Source organism: Apium graveolens, chromosome 7, assembly GCF_009905375.1.
Source record: "Apium graveolens cultivar Ventura chromosome 7, ASM990537v1, whole genome shotgun sequence".
In the NCBI taxonomy this organism is placed as follows: Eukaryota; Viridiplantae; Streptophyta; class Magnoliopsida; order Apiales; family Apiaceae; genus Apium; species Apium graveolens.
Genome location: NC_133653.1, coordinates 83,962,241 through 83,982,300, shown reverse-complemented (window position 1 = coordinate 83,982,300; position 20,060 = coordinate 83,962,241). Strand labels below are relative to the sequence as shown.

General features: G+C 38.3%; 1 non-coding gene across 1 annotated transcript; it reads right to left on the bottom strand.

Moving 5' to 3' along the window:
- Nucleotides 1-1,007: 1,007 nt before the first annotated feature.
- On the bottom strand, nucleotides 1,008-1,114 carry LOC141676439 (small nucleolar RNA R71). Its single transcript, XR_012557029.1, has one exon. It is a non-coding gene; the product is annotated as a small nucleolar RNA R71 (small nucleolar RNA).
- Between the last annotated feature and the right edge of the window lie 18,946 nt (nucleotides 1,115-20,060).

The following is a 20,060-nucleotide window of genomic DNA, read 5'->3' as shown; positions in this document are numbered from 1 at the left end:
TTTCGTGTTATTCGATTAATATCATCACTGTCACATGCTAAAGGTATTAACAATGGCTATAGAAGGAAGTAATAATGAAGTTGTGATATCATGAGTGTTTTATTATTGATAAATTGAAGTGTTAGTTAAGTGGTTAGTTAAGTAGTTAATTATAGTTAATATTTAATCAACAATTTTAAGTGTTATTATCTTAACATTGAGAAGTAATCATACATTGGTGAGTGAGTTTAATTAGACAATAACTTAGTCTGAGTCTCTGAGGGAACGAACTAGAAAGTATTCTATATTACTTGCGAACGCGTATACTTGCATGAATATTAGTGCATGTTTTCGCCCTAACAAGTTTTTGGCGCCGCTGCCGGGGACTCGGCGTATTTGTTTAGTTTATGTACTTACCATCATTGGTTATTCGGACTCAGTGATTAGGACGTAGTAGTTAATTACTCTTTTCGGTTGTGTTTCAGGTACTTTAGCAAGTGTTTATGCAAACTCGTTCTCGTGCTCACAAGAGGACCTTAGATACAGCTGAGGAGAAAGACGAAGTTCTTGATACTCCGGAGAAGTTAGATTTTGAGGATTCGGATTCAGGAACTGAGCAGAAAGAACCAGTAAACATGGGAGATCGCATTGTTCAAGCTGATCCAGCTCTTATGGATTTTTCTCGGCCTAAAATTGATGACATTCAGTCAAGCATCCTTCATTCGGCTATTCAAGCTAACACCTTTGAAATCAAGCCGGGCACTATTCAGATGGTGCAGAATTATGTTTCTTTTGGAGGAGCGGCCACTGAAGACCCCAACATGCACATAAGGAATTTTGTCGAGATCTGCAGCACTTTTAAGTATAATGGCGTGACTGATGAGGCTATCAAGTTGAGGCTTTTCCCATTCTCATTGAGGGATAAGGCTAAAGACTGGTTACATTCTGAACCAGCTGGGTCCATCACTACGTGGCAAGATCTTGCGCAAAAGTTTATGGTGAAGTTTTATCCAATGGCAAAGACTGCTGCTATGAGGAGTGATCTTACTCAGTTTGCGCAGCAACCTACAGAATCTATGTGCGAGGCTTGGGAACGCTACAAGGAAATGTTGAGAAAATGTCCACATCATGGAATGCCGGATTGGATGGTAATCACTGGTTTTTATAATGGTTTGGGGGCCCAATCTCGGCCCATGCTCGATGCAGCAGCTGGAGGCGCCTTATGGGCTAAAAACTATACTGAGGCGTATAATCTTATAGAGACAATGGCTGCAAACGAGCATCAAAACCCAACTCGGAGGATGACGTCAGGCAAGGTAGCAGGTATTCTGGAAGTTGATGCAGCCACCGCTATTGCAGCCCAGCTCCAAGCGCTATCAATGAAGGTTGATTCTTTGGCTACGTATGGAGTTAATCAAATAGCTATGGTTTGTGAGCTTTGTGCAGGTTCTCATGCTACGGATCAGTGTTCTCTTGTCAACGAATCTGTTCAGTATGTGAATAATTATCAGCGACAACAGCAGCCTGTGCCAGCGACCTATCATCCTAACAACAGAAATCATCCAAATTTCAGCTGGGGGAATAATCAGAATGCTATTCAGTCAACATATCAGCAAGGAGTAAGTAAACAGTTTAACCCACCTGGATTCCAGCAACCACAGCAGTATGCTACAAGACAATCATATCCTCAACAGGGAAGTGCAGCTGCACCTACTAGTGCTAATTTTGAGGAACTTAAGCTGTTGTGCAAGAGTCAGGCGGTTTCTATCAAGACCTTGGAAAATCAAATCGGTCAATTAGCCAATACAGTGCTCAATCGTCAACCTGGCACTCTTCCCAGTGACACGGAAGTACCAGGCAGGAAGGAAGCTAAAGAGCAAGTCAAGGCTATTACCTTAAGGTCTGGAAAAGTAGTTGATGCTGAAAAGGCAAAAGAAGTCGAAGCCGAAGTTAGAGATGAAGAATCTAAGCAAAAGGAGAAAGTGGCGGAACCAAGGAAGACTACTGTTGAACACACTCTGCCTGAGGCTAATACAGGGGAGAAACAGCTCTATCCTCCACCACCTTTTCCTAAGAGATTGCAGCAACAAAAGCTGGATAGACAGTTCAGGAAGTTTCTGGAGGTGTTCAAGAAACTTCACATCAATATACCTTTCGCTGAGGCGCTGGAACAAATGCCTAGTTATGCGAAGTTTATGAAGACTATTCTTTCAAGGAAGGTGAAACTGGATGACCTTGAAACCGTTGCTCTCACGGAAGAATACAGCGCGGTTCTGCAACAAAAGTTACCACCAAAACTGAAAGATCCAGGAAGCTTCACCATTCCTTGCACCATTGGCAATCTAACTTTTGACAAGTGCCTTTGTGATTTGGGAGCAAGCATTAATCTGATGCCGTTGTCGATCTTTAAAAAACTGTATCTGCCTGATCCAAAACCCACATACATGTCGCTACAATTGGCGGACCGTTCCATTACTTACCCAAGGGGCATAGTTGAGGATGTGCTCGTCAAGGTGGATAAGCTCTTCTTTCCTGCTGATTTTGTTATTCTGGATTTTGAGGAAGATAAGAAGATTCCCATAATCTCGGGGAGGCCTTTCTTGGCTACTGGCCGTACCTTGATAGATGTGCAAAAAGGGGAACTTACTATGCGGGTCCAAGATCAGGATGTGACCTTCAATGTATTCAAGGCAATGAAATTCCCTACAGAAGATGAGGAGTGCTTAAAAGTAGATGTGATTGATTCTGCGGTTACTTCGGAACTCGATCACATGCTAATGTCTGATGCATTGGAAAAGGCCTTAGTGGGGGATTTTGACAGCGATGATGAAGATAGCAACGAGCAATTACAATATCTGAACGCTTCTCCATGGAAGCGAAAGCTCGACATACCATTTGAATCTCTTGGTACTTCTGACCTTAAGAATGCTGAAGGGAAGCTCAAACCATCAATAGAGGAAGCACCTACCTTGGAGCTCAAACCATTACCTGAACACTTGAGGTATGCTTTTTTAGGTGATTCATCTACGTTACCTGTTATTATTTCAGCTGACCTTTCAGGTAGTGAGGAAGACAAGCTCTTAAGGATTTTGAGAGAATTCAATTCGGCTATAGGATGGACCATAGCAGACATCAAGGGGATAAGTCCTTCGTATTGTATGCATAAAATTCTGTTAGTGGAAGGTAGTAAGCCAACTGTGGAACAGCAGCGAAGACTGAACCCGATCATGAAGGAGGTGGTGAAGAAAGAAATTCTGAAATGGCTAGATGCATGCATCATTTATCCTATTTCCGACAGCTCGTGGGTGAGCCCCGTGCAATGTGTACCTAAGAAAGGAGGTATCACTGTGGTCGCAAATGAAAAGAATGAGCTCATCCCTACTCGAACAGTTACAGGATGGAGAGTATGCATGGATTATAGAAAATTGAACAAAGCCACAAGGAAGGATCACTTCCCTCTCCCATTCATTGATCAAATGCTCAACAGATTGGCGGGACATGAGTATTTTTGTCTTCTGGATGGTTATTCCGGGTATAATCAGATTTGTATTGCACCAGAGGATCAGGAAAAGACTACCTTCACTTGTCCATTTGGCATATTTGCTTTTCGAAGAGTTTCGTTTGGGTTATCTGGCGCCCCGGCCACCTTTCAGAGATGTATGATGGCTATATTCTCTGACATGATTGGAAATAACGTCGAAGTGTTCATGGATGACTTCTCCGTCTTTGGACACTCATATGATGAATGTTTGAATAATCTGCGCGCCGTACTCAAAAGATGCGTGGAAACTAATTTGGTGCTTAATTGGGAGAAATGTCATTTTATGGTGCGTGAAGGCATTATCCTTGGGCATAAGGTCTCTAGCAAAGGTCTGGAGGTGGACAAGGCCAAGGTGGGAGTCATTGAAAATCTTCCCCCACCCAATTCGGTGAAAGGAATCCATAGTTTTCTCGGTCATGCGGGTTTTTATCGGCGATTCATCAAGGACTTTTCAAAGATATCTAAGCCGTTGTGCAATTTACTTGAGAAAGATGTGCCTTTTAAATTTGATGATGAATGTTTGGCAGCATTCGAGACTCTCAAGGAGAGTTTGATCACGGCACCAGTTATTACAGCACCAGATTGGACAGAACTGTTTGAAATGATATGTGATGCGAGTGACTATGCGGTAGGTGCAGTTCTGGGACAGCGCAAGAAAAATCTCTTCCATGTGGTCTACTATGCGAGTAAGACTTTAAATGGGGCCCAATTGAACTACACCACTACTGAAAAGGAGCTTTTGGCTATAGTCTTTGGCTTTGAGAAATTTCGATCTTATCTGCTTGGTACGAAAGTAACAGTATTCACTGATCATGCAGCTATTCGCTATCTAGTTTCTAAGAAGGATTCGAAGCCGAGACTCATTCGTTGGGTGCTTTTACTTCAAGAATTTGAGTTAGAGATCAAAGATAGAAAAGGTACTAAGAATCAAGTAGCTGACCATCTCTCTAGGTTGGAGAATCCCGATTCTACTTCACAAGATATGACGTTAATCAATGAATCTTTTCCGGATGAGCAGTTGTTTGCAATGCAGGAGGAAGAACCATGGTTTGCAGATATTGTAAACTATCTTGTCAGCAATATAATGCCGCCTAATTTGACATCCGCTCAAAAGAAGAAGTTTCTGCATGAGGTGAAGTGGTATATGTGGGATGAACCATATTTGTTTAGACAGGGAGCTGACCAGATCATCAGGAGATGTATCCCGTTCTGTGAGACGGAGGGGATATTACGAGACTGCCATTCCACGGTTTATGGTGGACACTATGGAGGTGAGAAGACGACAGCTCGTATTCTGCAAGCAGGTTTTTTCTGGCCTACTTTATTCAAGGATGCTCATCAGTTTGTTTTAAGGTGTGATCGTTGCCAAAGAGTGGGAAATTTGTCAAGGAAGGATGAGATGCCATTAAATGTGATGCTTGAAGTCGAGGTCTTTGATGTGTGGGGAATCGATTTCATGGGGCCTTTTATCTCGTCTTGCAATAATCAGTACATCTTGCTGGCAGTCGATTATGTCTCAAAATGGGTCGAAGTTAAAGCTTTACCGACAAATGATGCAAAGGCAGTGCTAAATTTTCTTCATAAGCAAATTTTCACAAGGTTTGGGACGCCTCGGGTAATTATAAGTGATGAAGGATCGCATTTTTGCAACCGTAAGTTCACTTCTATGATGCAGCGTTATAACGTGAATCATCGAGTAGCTACTGCCTATCATCCGCAAACAAATGGTCAAGTGGAAGTGTCTAACAGAGAGATAAAACGCATTCTAGAGAAGGTTGTTTGTCCGTCAAGGAAGGATTGGTCTTTAAAGCTCGATGAAGCTGTTTGGGCTTACAGAACAGCATTCAAAACTCCACTTGGTATGTCACTGTTTCAGTTGGTGTACGGTAAGGGATGTCATCTACTGGCGGAGCTTGAGCATAAGGCCTACTGGGCATTGAAGAAATTGAACCTGGATTTAGATGCAGCTGGTAAGAAAAGAATGCTTCAGCTTAATGAACTTGATGAATTTCGACTTCAAGCGTACGAGAATAACAAAATGTATAAGGAAAAGGTGAAGAGGTGGCACGATAGGAAGCTACATCCTAAGTTATTTGTGCCAGGGCAACAAGTTCTGTTATTCAACTCTCGGCTCCGACTTTTTCCTGGGAAGTTGAAATCAAGGTGGTCTGGACCTTTTATTGTCAAAACTGTGTTTCCACATGGAGCGGTGGAAATTTTTTAGAAGGATTCGGACCAAGCATTCAAGGTTAACGGTCAGCGGTTAAAGCACTACTATGGGGACATGGCAAACCGAGAGGTGGTTAGTGCCATTTTGTTGACTACTTGAGAAAGGTACGGAACGTCAAGCTAATGACGAAAAAGAAGCGCTGCGTGGGAGGCAACCCATGAATTGTTGTTACAGGAACCCTTAGAAGTTAATAACCTATCCAAAAACACAAAAAAATCAGAAAAAAGGGGCGGAATTTTTTTTTTCCAGAGACCCTCTGCGCGCCCGCGCAGAAATGCTGAGCGGCCGCGCAGGGGTCGAGTTCCAGAAAATTTTTTGCAGTTCAGAAAAAAAAAAAAAAAAAACAAAACACAAAAACCCAGCACAGCCCATAAACCCACGAATTCTTTTCCCATTACCCCATGATTTTATCCCTCAACCCCACTCCTAATCTAATTTAACCTACTCCACACCCTATATATACATACACCTATCCCACATATCTCCCGCACACTTCCTACACTTAAACCCTCTCATAAACATCAAAAATCAGTTCTTACACACTTTTATTCACAAATCAATGGCACCCAAGAGAGCACGCACTATTGACAGCAGCAGCACAGTTCCTACTGCTGATTCATCAAGGGGTACTGCTGCAAGGCCTCGGTTAACTGACAGAGCTGCGGAGGAGGAGTACACTAGGCTGTTGGGGAAGCCGATTCTGAAGGAGAGGGGGTTTTTACCATCAGGAAGGGATGGTGAGTTGTTACCCATGATTGCAGAGAAGGGGTGGATAGCTTTTTGTGAGTCACCCGAAGCAGTACCGATGAGTGTGGTTCGCGAGTTCTACGCGAACGCGAAGGCTGAAAAGAATGGGTTTTCTGTAGTTCGTGGGCTTACGGTTGATTATCATCCTGCGGCGATTCGCCGTGTGATTGGACAGCGAGAGAGGAAGCCCGAGGAGGAGAACTGGAATGAAAAGACTGCTGAGGATTTTGACTTGGATTTGATTTGTGCGACTCTCTGTCGACCGGGCACATTTTGGAACCGCAGTCCAGCCAATAATAAGTATCGTCACTTTCCGGCGATCGCCATAAACAGGTATGCCCGTGCATGGAATGCATTTATATGTGCTAATATTTTGCCTTCTTCACATGCACACGAGGTCACAGTTGAGAGAGCACAGTTGTTGTGGGGAATTCTGAATGAGGAATACTATGTGGACCTTGGTGAGTTTATCTACCAAGGAATTCTGAAGTTTTTGAGGGGAGCAAAGCATATGAACATCCCTTATGCATCCACGGTTACGAAGCTATGCCGAGCAGTAGGAGTGAACTGGCCGGCTCATGAGCAGTTGCAGTTGCCAGCAGCTCCGATAGATTCTGGCACTCTGAATGGGATGCAGGAGTGGACCGGTGGTGAGCCTGAGGAGCATGGGCTGGGTTATCGTCTTCCAGGAGGGCGTCCAGCACGAGGTGCTACTATGGCTAGGCCAGGGCGTGGTGAGGCTGGTTCTTCGAGAGCTCAGAAGGGTGCTGGGATGGGTGATGCCCAGTATAGGAGGCTTTCACGGCAGATGGATGCCATGTATGAGACGCAGAGCAGGTTTGCTCAGGAGCTCACCCTTGCGTTAGGGACTGCTTTTCGAGGCCTTGGAGCTGATATCCAGTGGCCAGTTTTTGGTGAGGACTATGCGTACCCGCCGCCTGATACTCCACCCACTGAGGGTGATGATGATGATGACTCCGAGTAGGTATACCCTGTGTTCCTTTCTACTACCTTCACTGGGGACAGTGAAGATTTTAAGTTTGGGGGTGGTAGTTAAGGAATATTTTGTGTGTGTCATATAGCTGCATATTCATGATAGTTAGTTCATATAGTTGCATAATTTTTGCCATATAGTTTTTTTTATAGCTTTATTTATTTGTCATATCATATAGCTCATGCATATACCATGATCCCTTTTGCAATGATTTATCGACTAAATTGTGATATTGATGCGAGTGTAGTGATAGCATTAAAGTGATATTAAGTTGTGTAGGTTGATATGCATGCTAGAAGCACTTGTATTTTCACTAAGTCTTAGAGAATGCTTAAGGGCTAGATTTTTGTTATGATCTGATTATTTTCGAGGATAATCTATTTATTATGCTTAGAATTTGATAATAGGTTCTTAGCGGTAAAGGCATGAAAAAGAAAAAAAAAATTGGAGTAAAAATGGAATTTGTTGCTAAGTTGTGGCTAGGCGTCAATTGGCTAGTAGCCGGCTCGCATGTTATGCGAGTAGTCTAGGGTTGAGCAAGATGGAGCGAAACGCACTTGCTCAGAGAAGGAAAAAAAAAATTTTGCATAATTGATCAAGAGTGGGCTCTTTGGTATTCGAGTTATTAAGTTCTTAGGGGACTTTGTGCCTAGTGACCTAAGGCTTTTAGAGTCTGGGATCCGCTAACCTAATGCTCGTTACATGGATACCATTGTATAAGTATTTTGTGGACCTCACTCATTGCACGGTCAAATAAGCATTTGAGTTGTAAATAAAAAGCACAATTCCGTAGTAAGCTCCAGAGTTCTTGTAGTGTTGTATATCACTTTGTGCCTAGAATTTTTATTCTTTGTATAATCGTAGGATTGCCTTGAGGATAGTCTAGTCATAGTAATTGGTCTAGTTCTGAAGCATATCTGTTAAGCATTTGCACACACCATGTTTCTGGCTGTATGTCTGTTTGCATGAGTTTATTGATCTTTAGTGTCTAACTACATTCGTTGAGACGTGACAATTTGGTTGGTTAATTGTAGTAAGGGGGATCGTTGCATTTTCATATATATTGCATTCATGCACATTTTTATTTATTTTGAGTCTGTGACGCTTGAGGACAAGCATCGATTTAAGTTTGGGGGTGTGATAAGTGGCATTTTATACCACTTAGAACGTCTTAAAATGGCTTAAATTGGTGTCTTGAAATCAAGTATTTTGTGTATTTGATGCGTTTTTCTAGTGTTTATGCATTTCAGGGTATTAGTTGCATTTCGGAGGAGGAATCATCAAGAATAAGCCTTGGCATGTGTTCACCATTGCGAGAGGAAAAGAACGGGCAGATTACGGCGAAGAAACGGAGCAAACCTGGAATTTTTCCAGTAGGTTCCTGCGCGCCCGCGCAGCAATGCTGAGCGGCCGCGCAGCAGCCTTGCGCGCCCGCGCAGAAATGCTGAGCGGCCGCGCAGGGTCGGGGAAAAAGATGAATTATTTTAGACTTCTACTTCTGTTTGGCTTCCAACTTTTATGTAATCTGAGTTTTATGGGACTATTATATAAGTAGATTTGAGACGTTTTCATAGAGAATAAGAAGGAGATTGTGTTTTAGATTGTGTTTTGCACAAGAAGCGAAGGAGATAAGGAAGAAGACCGATTTAACACACTGCAGCGAAGAGGAAGCATATATTCTTGTGATTCTTGTTTCGTTGTAACGTTGGATGCTAGTTTTCTTACTTTGACTTATTTACTCTTGTGACGTACTCTGTTTTAATAGAATTAGTTAGTTATTATTTTCTTGTGTTGTTTATCATGATTTCATATGAACCCATGATGGCGATAAGTTCTATTATGGGCTAATCGTGATCATGGGGTTGCAACGGATTTATTATGGAATTCTTTAGTTAATTGTTTAATACTGTAGTGTGTGATGATTGCATGATATCTAGTATTGGTTGTGCGTATTCGTCTTATGTGCGTCGCGAACATATAAGATAGGGTGTTAATCTCTTGTGAAGCGACGGTGGATCTTGAGATTTAGAACTTGCCATGCTAGCATAGGTTCATGTAAGTTGTGCATGATTAGTGGGTAATTCTAACAGTTTTATTTGCCCTATGTAAACAAAAGGGATAACTTGTGCTTAAATCGTTGTGTTGTCAATTTCTATAGACATATAGGAACTCAACATAATTGATGACTATTCAACTTCTATCTTAATTGTGGATGCTTGGTAGAATGGTATTAGTACAATGAAAGTTGGCTTTTATCAGTTTCGTGTTATTCGATTAATGTCATCACTGTCACATGCTAAAGGTATTAACAATGGCTATAGAAGGAAGTAATAATGAAGTTGTGATCTCATGAGTGTTTTATTATTGATAAATTGAAGTGTTAGTTAAGTGGTTAGTTAAGTAGTTAATTATAGTTAATATTTAATCAACAATTTTAAGTGTTATTATCTTAACATTGAGAAGTAATCATACATTGGTGAGTGAGTTTAATTAGACAATAACTTAGTCCGAGTCTCTGAGGGAACGAACTAGAAAGTATTCTATATTACTTGCGAACGCGTATACTTGCGTGAATATTAGTGCATGTTTTCGCCCTAACACTATCCAAACTCAGAACTGAGTATTAAACATTATTACAAACTTTTACAAACTTAAATTACTCCAAAAGGTTCCTACTAGCTTAACTGGATCAACCTGAACCCCTAGCTCTCGCGCTGGACTGGGGAACCGCGTTACCAACAGGTTCCTTCTTAACTGGAAAAGAATATAAACAACATCGCACAAATGAGCTAACTAGCTCAGCAAGTCACAATGATAAAACTGAGAATAATGATCATCAAGTGAAAAGGGTTATGATATCAAGTGAATAATGAATTATGATTTAGAATTGGATATTATATTTTCATTTTAAAAACCAAGGTTAGGCTGCTGATCAGTCACGCACTAACCCCGAGCAAAGCACACAGCACTGCTCTAACTACTGGATCCAAGGCACACATTGGCCTAACTTGACCATTTATATAGTCTGACCATGAATCTGGTCCACAATGTTATAAAAATAATCCAATTCCAACATAATAACAGAATAAACAATGTAAAGCAATAAACAGAATCATAAACAACACTGGATGTTCGATAATGAAATGGTTTCAATCTTCATAAGGATCAATATGGCATTTTCAAAGCTTGGCTGATAGGTAATAAAGGAATTGGATAACAATGGAATCAACGTTTCCAAGGTTTCAAGGATTTGGTCTTTCAAAGCATAAGATACAATGGTTTGAATATGTAAGTAATCTGGTTCAGTGTTTGGTATTTAGTTTGTATGTATTTGTGGAGTAGTATCGTATATTTGAGGTTCATATTTGGGTATACAACAATCAATGGTTTAGAAAGAATTAGGTTTACGGCTCAAGATCAATATCTGGAATCAGGGTTTAGGGCTTAGTGCTTCAGAGAACTTGCAATATAAAACAGGATTATCAATCAACTACAGTATATCTCGAGAAAGTTCAGAACACTTGCCTGGTACTAGCTTGCTATACTGCACTAAATTTCAATCACAACCGTTTACTCCTCGACCATCTGTTTCCCTTCCCTACGCCTTGCCTCTACTGCTCACATATCATAAGCATCTATCAATACTCTGCTTATATGATTCTATTCGGTATACACTTCTATCTACCCTTCGTTTCAACCAAATCCGATTAACGGATTGAAAGTTACGCTATAAACAAGTAAACACCGAACATATAGACCGACAGTTAATCAACAAGTCACACATATAGCAAATAATGTAATAACCCCAATTTTTGGAAATTTTTGAAACCCTTATGAATAGTGTTTTTGCTGAATGAGAAAACATTTCATGCCACACTATGTAGGGGTTCTGATATGGATATTCTGAGATTTTATTAGTACTTTATATGGGATATAAGTGTATGTAAAGATCGTCAGAATCCAAATCCGAACACTTTGATTTTTCCCGGAAATCCACTAGATACGGAAAGAATTGAGAAAAAGGTAACAGGATAAAAAGGATTTAAATTAAAGGATTATAAGAGAGGATCATAGAAGGAATACAATATATTGAGAAAGGTTAAGGGAACCTAAGTAATAAGATCCCGGGTATGATCCCTCAAACGATAAACGAGAACGAAAGTTAAGCGAACCGTATAACAGATCAGCAGTCATTAGGCAAACAATTAAAAGCTAATCAAAGGGATTAGTGGGGATGATGTCATCCAACCAATAGAAAGAGGACAAAGGAGGGGTGATGACATCACAAAGTGATGTAGGCAGACATGGGAAGGAAGGAGGTGTGGTTGAATGAGAACCACACAAATTCAAGGGCAACAAGGTAATTGACTAAATCAAACAACAAAAACCAACCAACCAAAAGCAAAACAAGGCAAAACACAAAAATCTCTCTTCTTCTTCTTCATGCTCTCGGCCCATTCCTTAAAAAATGAAGATCCAAGCTCCACCACTTACTATTTAGCAAGGTAATTATCTAAGCTTCCCTATGGATAGTTACATACTTCCTATAAGTTTAAGCTTCTAATTCCAAGCCAATCTTTTTCTATAAATCATGGAAAAAGATGGTGAATAGTGTTTTTCAAGAAATAAAATTTGTGTTCTTGAAGTTTTGTTTAGATTAAGCTTGGATAAGGACTTTAAGGGTGATTCCAAGCCATTCTCTTGATTCTCCACTCTCCAAGGAAGGTATAACTTCTCAAACCCTTAGTATTAAGTTTTGTTGGTTTGGATTTCATAATGTTAGATGATGGGTTAGTGTAATGAGTGTGTACTCATAATAGAGCTTTGTTTAGTAAGTGGTTTTGTTGATTTTGGAGTTAGGAGTGATGCTTGTTAGATTTGAAGTTCTTGGTCACTTTTTTTGACTTGGTTTAGATGAATAAATTGGTAATATTGAGTTGATTGGGGGCTGTTGTAATGTAGTTTAGATGGAGGTTTGATTGGGTTGTGAATTGGAGTTGAAATTGTGGTTGTTTGAATTGGTTTAAATTTGGGAAATCGCGTAAACATAGCCGTCGTAACGTCCGATTTTCTGTAGACTATTTTTGTGCATAACATTAGGACCCGAGAACCCCCTGCTAGATTATGACCACTGCCATGTTTAGATAGCTCATGTGACGAGCTTCGTTTTGATATGAAGTTCGTTCGATTCCGATGCACGGTTTAGGAGAAATGACTGTTTCAAGTAACGGCATTTCGCGAACGAAACTTTTCCCCTCGCCTTACTTTGAAACATAGGTTAAAGACCGAAAAGGGTTAATTAATGTATGAAACATTTATGGTAAGTGTGTTAGGCAGTTGGTAAGACACTCGCGAAGGAATCGCTTTAAAACTCGTAAAGGTTAAATTATTAAAAATGGTGGAGCCGAGGGTACCCGAGTGACTTAAGCGAATCAGTGAGCGCAAAACAAGCGTTAGAGTCTAAGTTAGTTAAAGTATAGATTTACAAGTGTTTGGTTTAATTCCAACTTACTTGTTGCTTATAGGTTACCAGACTCGTCCCGAGCCATTCGTAATCCCCAGTCGCTCAGGCAAGTTTTCTACCCGTTATACTGTTGTTGTGATGAATATATGTATATGCATTATCTTGCGATAGATGCATGTTGGTTAATTAGCAAATGTTGCGATATATTGAAGCATGCTGATATGGTATATATATGCATGCCTGTTTCGTATTCTTGCCATATATATCTGTTGGTTCAGTTGATAATACCTATGCTAGAGAATAGCAGTAATTTGCATATACCCTTAGTATAGGGACCCAAAGGTGAAAACATTTTCTAAAACCGGGAGTCGAGGATCCCGAGTAGATTTTATATATATATATTTATATATATATATGGTTATAGTTTTCAAAACTATTAATCGAATAAGGTTTATTCGATAACTTTATTTTATTAATAAATATTATCTTGAATATTCATTCGAGGGCTTATGACTCCTTTTATTTTATTAATTGAATATATTATTTGAATATTCATTTGAGGATGTATGACTCCTTTATTTTATTTAATGAATATTATTTATAATATTCATTCGAGGTATTATGACTCCGCTTATTACTGAAATATATTCTTTATTTTATTAAAGAATAAAGTGTTAATAATCAAACTTATTTTCGATTATTCAAATAAAGATAATACTTTCATATAAGTGTATCTTTGGTTATTTAATACTCGTTTGAAGTATAAGTTTTAAAACTTCTTGTTAGGTCCCAATTTGTTTGTAGAAGGGGGGGTTGAATGCAAACAATACCGTTTAGTCGAATAAAATGCGGAATAAAATTGTGAAACAAAATTCAAGTTAAATAAAACTTTTATTAAACTTGAAAGGTGTTACAACTACGGTATCGGTTACAAGGGATTAATCTCAAATCAATTATTACAAATTTAGAATAAATTCGACATGAACTTTTTCTATTTTTGTAATTAAAAGATCAAATGCTAAAAGCGATTTGAGATTAAGTTCTAGGGATTTTAATCCGCTAGATTGATACACAAGAACAAGATAAGTATTTCTAGTTGATTGGATATAACTTTACAATCTAGAAATTGATCTTGAAGTTGCAGAATAGATGTAATATTTTTCTGCTTCTTTTTCTCTTTTGTTCTTCTGTATGTTCTGTTTTTGCTGAGTTTTTGGATAATCTTGTCTTCTGCTTCTTTTGTTTCTTTTTAAGTAAACAGCCGAATGCAAATGAACTGCAATGACAATCCTTTGAACCAGCATGACTTTCGGTATGACAATTGATTGTCATACCGATTGTTACATAAGTACAATTCAGATTGTCTTGCAAAGATTAATAACAGATTTTTTTAATCTAATAAAAATTCTAACAAGACAATTAAATGAATTAGCATGACTTTCGGTATGACTATTGATTGTCATACCGATTGTCATACTAATACAATCAGTTTGCCTTGTTTCAATTTAAATAGATTTTAAACCAATTAAAATTCTGTAATTCCTTAATATTAATTCTAAATTAATTAATCAATTTAATTCAATTAATAAATTAATCCTTGCAGATATAATTTATTTTCTTAATTAAATTATATGACTTAATTAATTAATGGAGAATTAATACTAACCCTGAGCAGCAACCATTCTTCTGACAATCTTCTGAAAGTCACTGAGACTTATGAATCAATTCCGTCACTTCAATGCTGACACTCGATGTACTGTCTGGTTCATGAGTGACTAACTTTCGTGACGTTTCTTCATGTCTTGACTTTGTTGTTCTGATTGAATCCTTGTAATAAATGATACCTTGACGAGATCTCTGTCACTTGATTAAATCCACGATCTTGATTTATATCACTGAGGCATGATCAAATTCTTGAACTTCTTCCAGTGAATCTTCAAGTCTGCAGATGAACAATGTTTCTTTATTCTTTGACAGATGTTACTTTGTGAGATCTCTCTGATGATTGATCCACTATTTACTTATTACATTCTTATTTGAGTTGAGTTAAATACTCGAATAAACGAGTAGGCTATGACATATGCCTTTCAATCTCCCCCTATTTGCTTGTTAGATAATAACAACAAATACCTAGAGGATAACTCAACTAACAAATAAGAAAAAGATATAAACAGTAATGTAAAGTAAATAGCAGAAAAGTTCTGGATTATATTTAACATTTTCCAGATTCCAAATGAAATTTACAAGTGAATACAAGATAGATGTTCCTCTAGCCTGAACATATAACTACATTAGTCTATCTTGATTCATAACGCTCTAATCATATTACATTGAGTTTTGAGCTAATTGACTTTAGTTGTCTTCTCTTCTGACTTCACCTTCTTCTAAATCTTGAAGCAATTCTTTGTCAAAGACACGATCTTTTTCTGAAGTGAAGCTTGCAGGTCTGACTGGTTGAACTCCAACTGACTTCAACTTATTCTTGAGTTGATTGTACCTTTTAACATTCTTTTCACAATAAGCTTGAATCAAGTCAGCAGCTTGAGTCTTCAACATGGATGAATATCCAGCAGTTCTCAAATGATGTTCCATCCAGACCAGATGCTTAGCTGAGTAGTCTTTAAGAGATTGTACATCTAGCTGACAGATTTGAAGACAATCAGACTTAAAGAATCTCACCTGATGAGGATTGTTGACCACTTGAGGACTAGCCCTGCTGGCAAACTCTTTAAGCCTTTCCCGAAGAACTTCATTCAATTCTGAGCTTCTTTTGACTTTGTTTAAAAGAACCCAAATCTCTGACAACGAACGATTCTCAAATAGATGAAGTGACACCTTGAATGATCCTTCACTCTGACAGTATACAAAAATGCTCATCTCATTTAGGGATCTATCAAAAGCAGCTGTGATCCTTGAGACTTCAGTCTTGATAGCATTCATGTACATGTCATTGTTAGGATTTGAGATTTCCAGCTTGTCAAGAAGATGTAAGAACTGCCTATCATTGTTAGTGCATAGCTGAGGCGTATCGAGTACTCTCCTAGCTTCATCCCACTTTTCACCAATCTTTAGTCTGACATCTCTTCTCCTTTCTTGAGCTTTAATGTCATGAAGACGTTGCTTTTGAAGAGTTTCTGTTTTTTGTATGTCTTTTCTCCTGTCAATGATCTGTGAGACCTTCTTGAGTTCAGCTTCTTTTCTTTGCATCTCTGACTGCTCTTTCTGAAATTCTTTCTCAAACCTAGGATCCACTGTATCTTCTTCTTCCCAATCTTCAAAATCACTTTCTTCTTCAGCTTCAAATAACCCATCTTTATCTTCCTGAACTGGTTCAGTGGGAATGTCAAAAATATCGAAGTCATCCTGTTCTCCACTGTAGTAGGCATCATCAGCCTTTCCTTTATCTCCAGCAGAAGTATCTTTTTCTTTCCCTTTGGTACTACTCCCTTTCTTCTCCCCCTTAGTTGAGGGATCCTCTGTTGACTTTCCTTTGAAACCTCCACCACTTCCAGAGCCTGATCCTCCACCAGACGGTCCTTCAAAATAAGCTCTTTGTTCTTCATTAGGGCAATGAGAATTCTTGATCATGTAATATAAGTGCTTCATCCCTTCATTTAGATGTTCCATGCCCGTCTCTATCTTTAGAAATCTTGAGTTGTCCAGTGAATGATTCATCTCAACGAGGTCTTCAAGAGAAGTCATTCTTGTATGTAGGGAGCAGAAGTTGGATATGTCATCAGCTGATAAATTTGGAGTGTCCTGAATAGAATTGAGCTTTGGTATTACAGTAGTCTTTAAATCTGAGATGTCATTCCTTATGATTGCAAGCTGATTGTTGACAGAGGTGGAAGAAGAAGACTGTTCAACCACTTGTGCTTTAAATGCTTGAGCTTCAGCTTGACTTTTAGCAAGTTCTTCTTTTAGGGCAGCAATCTGAGCTAACAGGTTGACAGTATCAGTGTCTGTGTGTGCTCTCACCTGAAGTTCACTCGTGTTTGGTTCACTCATCTCACGTGCATGTGTTTCTCTCAATATGATTGCTCGTGAGGAGTCTTCCAGTTGCTGTTCTTGTGTACCTGCATTAAAAATCACCCTAGCCTCTTCAAGAGAGGTCAGTGGTGGTGCAATGGGAATTCGCGAGTCCCGATCCTCAGTCAATACTATCAAATCTTTTGGAATAGATGTCTGAATTGCTTCAGGGATAGATTGACCGAGTTGCCCTCCACTTTCTCCAGATAAATCTGCGAGTGGAGAATCCCATAAGGGAGCCAGAGGTGTTGGATCTGGGAGGGGAGAAAATGACTCTATTAAAGATGGCGGAGAGTCAGATTTTCCCTCTGAAGCATGTGACTGCTCTTCTGCCGTAACTATGGCAGGCACTGTAACCGACTCTACGTGCACTCCTCGCTGTGTGTCCTGAGTATGATCTGGGGAAGTGTATGGTTCCATTGTGAGTAATGGAATTGTGCTTGACTCAGTACAAGATGCCATGGCCCTATGGCGAATTTCAATAGATGCATCCTGTTGAGAGAATGCCTCTAGTAACTGTTCATTGGCCATTTCAAAGTCCATGTCCCGTTGGGAGGACAAGGATGGGCTTTCAGATGCCTCAGAATAGGTTTTTCTTTTCTTAGGAGGAGGCAGAGCTGAGGGTTCACTCATATTTGACAATGTACTACTTCCTAGTAATCTCCTGGGTAACATTTTAGACAGTGGGGGAGAGGTTGAGATAGAATGAGACTCTGTGTTTGGCTCTATGACCTGGGATTGAAGCTGTGGTTCTACAACTTCATGGTCAGCCCTATCAACCACTGAGGGTCTTACAAAAGAAGTAGGAAGAGAGTGAGAGTGAGGAGTTACTACCTGTAATGGAAGAGCCTGGGTGGCTTGAACCACTGGAGGTTGAGGTTGCTGTTCATGGCCGGGAAGATTAAAAATAGGTAAGGGAATATAATTGGCCATGAAAGCAGATACAAGTACTGGAACTTGCATAAATTTGAAGGTTGTGTCTTGGCGAGTGTAAATCTTTTTGCTAACTGGTGGGGGTTCGGTTACAGCAGAGTTAGCAAAAAGTGCTTTGTGTTCAGGGGTGAGTAGATGATCTGCTATAAACATAAGAAAACGAGCATAGTAACATGATACCCTACGATTTATAGAATGATCACGTAAAGCAGAAGTTAGACGTCTCAAGAGAATGGGAAAAAGTAGTTTGCCAAAATTGATCCTTTGATTGAAAACAACCGCAAGACCAATATACTGCAGGGTGGAAGTAATGTTATGAAAATTAGATTTTGTGCAGTTGGCAAACACTTTGGAAAGTGTATCGAAGAATATATCCCATTCAGACACCAAATTTGATTTAGAAAGTTTGGTTAAATTGATCACCCCCTGATAGTGAATAGCATTGAAAAAATTTGTGATATCATTTTCAGAGGGTAAATTACAGAAATTGTCTAGTGGAAAATTTAACGCACGATTGACGACTGTTTCATCAACTACATACTGTGTGTTTGCGATGGTGAATGAAAAAGATTTTGAATCATCGGGCACAGTAGAAGTTGTGCAAATCAGTCTAAGTAGATCGACGTTTAAAATCACATTTGATTTAATAGCAGAGCTAACAATCGAATGGTCATTTAAAAATCTAATCCATGGCTTAAATTTTTCAACATCACATTTTTCCGGATTAAAATAACCAACCTGATTATGCGCGACAATTTGGAAATTGAGAGCCATTATATAAAATAATAATAAGACACAAGCTTTTCAGAATTTTAAGAATAATATTAAGAAAATTCGAATTAATTAAATTAATTTAATAATTCGAATTAAATTAATTATAATCGAAAAATTTAGACAGAAATGTATCTCGTTAAAATTCTTAACTCACAAACACAGTTTTGACAAACCAAAAGACACAAATCAGAAATTAAAATTAAAATAAAAGGTTCAAATTCAATAACACAACTGGAATTTGAAGGGGCAAACTGATTTTTATTTGATTTTGCGTTTTTTATAATAATTTTTATTTAAGAAAAATTCAACAGCATCTCTTTATATATATACTTGTATGTATATATCACAAAGTGATGATTTTGTGTGCTGAGTAAAAACTCGAGCAAGGAAGAAGACAGATTGTTGGTTTGGTTCGAAGAGAGAGAAGAGAGAAAAATTAGGGAGAAAAACTGTTCAAAATTTTTGAAATGAACTGTTATGTTGAAATGGTTTAAAACAAAACAGCAAAAGCCTTTATATAACAGCTGGTATGACAATCCGGGATTGTCATACCGATTGTCATACCAGGCAAAAAGAAGGAAAAGAAATAACAGAATAAATATTAAAATTATAACTGGTATGACAATCTGATAGTCATACCGATTGTCATACCAGTATAATAATAAAATGAAAATAATTATCTATATGGTTTATAACTGGCAAGACAATCCAATAGTCATACCGATTGTCTTGCCAGTATAAAACTATACTGAAGAACATAATTAACATAATTTACACTGAAATGACTTTCAGCAAGACAATTTCAATTGTCTTGCCGATTGTCATACCAGCAATAAACACAGAATTAATATGAAAATAAGTATATATATATATAAGTACTGAAATGATTTTCAGCAAGACAATTCAATTGTCTTGCCGATTGTCATTGCAGTAGAAAACAAAATAAAATAAAATAAATGGAACAGACTTCTATTTGAATACTGAAACTATATTACAAGATAGTAAAACTGAAATAAACACTTAAAATTTTTACAGAAACAAAGATAATATATCAGAATTTATTATTTTTATTCCAAAAATAGATTTCTATTGAATTTTAGCAAATAAAATTCATAGAAAAATATTTTTAGAGGAAATAAAATATTTTGAGATATTTTAAATTAACAAATAGGGAAAATAAAAATAGATAAGATAATATATATTACATAGAAATAAGCAAGAAATATGATAAAATGATAAAATAAATTTGCAGATGAATTTTTTCATTTATGAAAAATTCATTTGTAAATTCATTCAAGAACAGATTCCAGATATTAACTAAATTAATCACTAAAACTATTCAACATGCCCAATTTACCAACTAATCCGG